The sequence below is a fragment of the Solanum stenotomum genome, unplaced genomic scaffold, assembly GCF_019186545.1.
Source record: "Solanum stenotomum isolate F172 unplaced genomic scaffold, ASM1918654v1 scaffold31347, whole genome shotgun sequence".
NCBI classification, from domain to species: domain Eukaryota; kingdom Viridiplantae; phylum Streptophyta; class Magnoliopsida; order Solanales; family Solanaceae; genus Solanum; species Solanum stenotomum.
In genome coordinates, this window is record NW_026031410.1 from 1 (window position 1) to 5027 (window position 5027).

At 29.3% G+C, this 5027-nt stretch overlaps 2 non-coding genes across 2 annotated transcripts; both read left to right on the top strand.

The window, feature by feature from the left end:
- Window positions 1-3981: 3981 nt before the first annotated feature.
- Window positions 3982-4054, top strand: TRNAF-GAA (transfer RNA phenylalanine (anticodon GAA)). Its single transcript has one exon. It is a non-coding gene; the product is annotated as a tRNA-Phe (tRNA).
- Window positions 4055-4131: 77 nt separating this feature from the next.
- TRNAF-GAA (transfer RNA phenylalanine (anticodon GAA)) lies at window positions 4132-4204 on the top strand. Its single transcript has one exon. It is a non-coding gene; the product is annotated as a tRNA-Phe (tRNA).
- Window positions 4205-5027: the final 823 nt, after the last annotated feature.

Consider the following 5027-nt stretch of genomic DNA (forward strand, 5'->3'; position numbering starts at 1 on the left):
ATTTGAACATAAAACTAGACATGGCTATCTTTTGGAAATTAATTAAGTTAAAACCGAATAACATAAAAGGGTTAGATAGTTAATACAAACAAATAAATAATGGCGATAACAAAGAGAATGCCCAAATTTGGGCCAAATCTATTGGACCCTTGGTCCACACCTGCCCTAAATTTTATAAGTGGGTCTGCTGAAAGTTCAAATGGATTCCAGCCCATTTGTTTCTTTTTCAACCTGCTACCTAATCACATAGGACTGCTGCACAAAAGAATTGGGCTTTAGGCCCTTTTTTGCCCCAAAGATTTGTGTATACAAAAAGTGTATATCGATGTATATAGGTCATATTTTGAACCATTTTCCTGTATATCGGACTGCGTACCAAGTGTATACAGCCCTCTTCAACTCTTGTAACCTTGTAACCTGTATTTTAATTTTTAGCCTTGTATTCACTGCTCCTCGAGCTGTATATCATGTATACAGTGTCTGTATACCAGTGTATACTGCTATATATAGTAGGTATACAACTTGTTTTCGGACTTTCCGGGGCTTAAAATCGGTCTTTAACATAAATACACAATGCAAGAAGGCTGCTGAGGGAATAACATTTAAGCAATTATAGTCAACCAATTTATGCTTCCACGGTTCAACATAGAGACAAACCTATCCGAACTGAACCCGAAAGAACTGGCATAGCGACTCAAGATCGAAAAGAGATAAAGCAACAAGGTTTATATTTTTTTTTCTTTTAACTATAAATTTCGCTATAGAACCAGGTGAGAAGAACAACATGATTTATTCACAACTTTGCAGATTAAATTTACATTAAAGAAAAAAAACCATTTTTATTTCTAATTAATCAAAACAATTTAGCTTATAATCTTAAAGAGAAAGCTGGAAAAAAAAAACTTAGGGAAACAGAGAAGGGGGATTAATTCTGAAAACATAGAACATCCATAAACAACCGAGATACCAAAACGAAATTATCAAATTCACAATTTCTCAATGCAAAATTTGTAACAACACATTTAGCAGCTATGGCATCAAATTTAGCCCAAAATTGAATGTTATGTAGTGAAATTGGCTAAAATTTAAATGAGATGAATTAATATAATCAACTAACAAACTTCTTAATTTCAACGAAATAAAATAATAAATCTAATTAAACTAAATAGCTCAAAATTAAAACTAAACTAATTTAATAAAAATATTTAATTAAGAAATAAAATCTTTTGAGATGATTTTCAAATATTCGTAACATATACTAATTATATACATAATTATGTAAAACATATTTATCATCTAAAAATTATAAAAATGATAAAATTAATTTAAAATAACTTGATTTTTTTTTTGAACTTTATAAAAAATTAATTATTTCAAATCGTTCGAAATTCAAGAAACTCGATAGTTAATTTATATTGTGGAGGTCCAAAATTAGGTGTCAACATTTTTCGATATTTTTTTCGCAAGGCTTCTTTTTTGGCCTACCATGAGGTCTCTTGAATTTCGGAGACAATACTTCATCAGTTTGTATGTATTCTGGTATCACCCATTCAGTTACATCTGATAAAGGATGTATAGGCATGTTATAAATCTTCAACATAGTCTTTGATTTGTATAAATCAGAGAAATATTCATTTGGTTCTAGACTTTTCCGTTTCAATACAGCACAATTATGTTCATAAGGTATTTTCTTTTATTGAAATCTGCGACGGGCATGTTTTTTTTCTAAGTCGAACTACATAATTTCGTCCATTATCGTTCACATTGTGCACATATTCAGTTAAGGGCACGACCTGTTCATATATATATATATATTAAAAATGGAAAAATTACCTTACTACACATCCTTTTTTACCATGTTTTTTATTATTCTTTGTCATTCTAAAAAATTACAAAAATCCCTTATTTTCTATAATTTCTATCACCCTAAAATTATTTTTCCTTTTTTCACGCCTAAAATAACTCCATGGTATCACCAATTATCTCCATTTTACTCTATTTTTGAATTTCAAATCTTTTCTCTTTCCGATTTATGATTGCAAGTTATTGAAGAGGTAGTTCTTCTTCATTTTTTTTTATCTTTATCCTTTTTTTCTTTCCACTTCATAGATATTGATCTTTTTTTTTTAGCTTTTTTCATCTACAGATTTAGTCAAAGAAGGATGTATTTTAAACTTCAAAATTTATTATGGAAAAAACATCCAAAAAATTGGGAAAAGGTCGAGTTGTTGGTGGCTTCGGTAAGGAATTTGGGTTAAGATTCATGGGTGACGTCATTGTTGAAAGTGAAAAATCCTACGGAAATCGATACAAATCAAAAGAAAAAGTGTAGAAGGATTTCTTCATCATTTTTTTTGCTTTCAGTAGATCTGATTGTTGACTTTTTTTTCTAATTTTTTGTTATTCATCTTTTTCTGATACATATAGGTTCACTTTTTAATGTATCTAGTTTTTTTGTTTCTTAAATTAATGTATATTGCATTCGTTTCAACATTATGATACATTTCAATTTTATCAAGAGTTGTTGGTGGCTCTGGTAAGGGGTTTGGGTGAAGATCCATGGATGACTCCATTGTTGAAAGCGAAAAAAAGCTACAAGAGTTACAGAGCAAAGGAGAAAGTGTGGAATAATTTCTTTATCATTTTTTTGTTGCTTTTAGCAAATCAAATTGTTGATTTTTTTTTTAATTTTTTGTTGCTTTCAGCAGATCTTTTAATGCATCTAGTTGATTTGACTCGTAAGTTAATGTATAATTCTTTCGCTTCACAATTGTGATACATTACAATTTTATGATGTACAATATATCATTTTCAAATATTAGTTTTGATACATAACCCTAATTTATTGAAACACAAATTAGTATATATCATGTTCATAGTTATGTATTGGATACACAACTATTACAAATTTCGCTATTTTTTACTACCGATACATACACCCAACTTTATTCAACTAGTATAAGGCTATGTATCTGTAGACACTATCAAACAGTAGAATGCTATGTATATGTAGACACTACCAAATATTATTGTTGATACATAAACACTAATGTTTTGTAAAAAATTAGTTTATATCATATTCATAGCTATGTATATGAAATAATATAACTTTGTTATGTGTATAACATAGTTATGTATCAAATGTTGAAATGTGTCACATGTTGTTATGTATCTACAGCACTGTTTTATATACAAATCAATTTATATTTTATTCAGAGTTTTTTTTTGTATATGATACAAAACTATATAAAATTATCGACTTTTTTGGATCTGTTATGATTTGGGAGAGATTTGAGAGAAGAAAATTTGAAATTTGAATTGTTTGGAGCTATTATTAGGGAGAGATTGACATCAATTTGATTTGCATGACTTGAGAACTGATATTTAATTTTATATTAAATTTTCTTTTTAATCTCAACAAACTAGTTGTATGATGTATCAAATGTGATGTATTCAGAAGATTGAAGTGTATCTGGATGACAACAATTTTAGGGGATTTTGTAAATTAAAAAAAAATAGAAATAGAATGTAATTTGCTCCTTTACACTACTAAATTCCTAATTTTTTTATTATTAACATTTAGCGAATTATAAAAAATGCTCGCCCGTTCCCATTTTCTCCTTTGTTGTTGTACACCAATGATTAACAACTTTTAATATTCCATATTTGTATGTATTAATTGTATAATCACCACTATTTCAAGATTAGCAAGTGAAAAGACGTATCGAGTTGAAATGAGACATTTTTAAATACAAGGGAACATTATGTTAATAACTTGCAATAACAATAATATATCTAATGTAATTCTACGAGTGATTTTGTTATGACTTGCTAAGAAAAATGTGTTGAGCTTTCCTTCTTTAAAGGATTGAAAAAGTGAAAATTATACCAACCGATGCATAATACAATCTTCCTTTTAACTTTTAGTGCAATGCCTTTAATATCTTATAAATAAATATAAAACTGATTTTTGAATACCAAGCGGGGATAGCTCAGTTGGGAGAGCGTCAGACTGAAGATCTGAAGGTCACGTGTTCGATCCACGTTCACCGCATTATTTTTTTTATTCTTTTCCCAATTGTATNTTTTAATATCTTATAAATAAATACAAAACTGATTTTTGAATACCAAGCGGGGATAGCTCAGTTGGGAGAGCGTCAGACTGAAGATCTGAAGGTCACGTGTTCGATCCACGTTCACCGCATTATTTTTTTTTAATCTTTTCGCAATTGTATAACACAAATTATTATTTTATTTTTAACCTTTTCCCAATTGTATAACACAATTTATTAGGAATGGAAATTTGTTATATAATCAACATTTTTGAACATTAAATAAGATGGAGTCAAATTTGTGGAGATCAAACGTGGGCACCAATTGGAAAGTGAAACTATTTTGAGCTACTAAAAAAAAACTAGTAGTAGAATCAAAATGGTTCAACAAAATATAGAACATGGTTTAAAAAGTGTTAGGTTTATTAGCATTTTAATATTAATATTTTGTATATTAATTTGTTAAAACTTAGTATAGCCATTCTGCCATGAAGATGGAATAGAGGACGTGGGAGTTACATGCATTTGTTCCTCATTACTTAGTGGTCAATTAATGACCATATGTATTATGGACTTTGCTGCTTTCTGATGAACGTTGCAGTGAACGTTAGAATAGTCAAAGTGTAACACTTGGTGCATTTGTTATCCTCTCATTTATTTCATTCTTTTATCCCTCCATTATACCTTGTAACCTATGTAACTCCTAAGGCCATTTATCTTCACTATTTACTACCCATTATCTTCCTATCAATTGGTAGGAAGACTTCCTCAACTATAAATAGTGATAGTCTTCATTTGGTTTGTGAGATACTACACACAAGAAAAATATAGAGTGAAAGAGTTAGTCAAAAAAGAGAGTTCTTATTAGTTGAAGGAAGGTGTTCTTTTTGTGGAGCTTTGAACTCAACTCTTGTCCAGGGTTGTTAAGTTATATATTGTGAATAGGCTGTTGTATCCTGGAAGGGACAAGTCAAG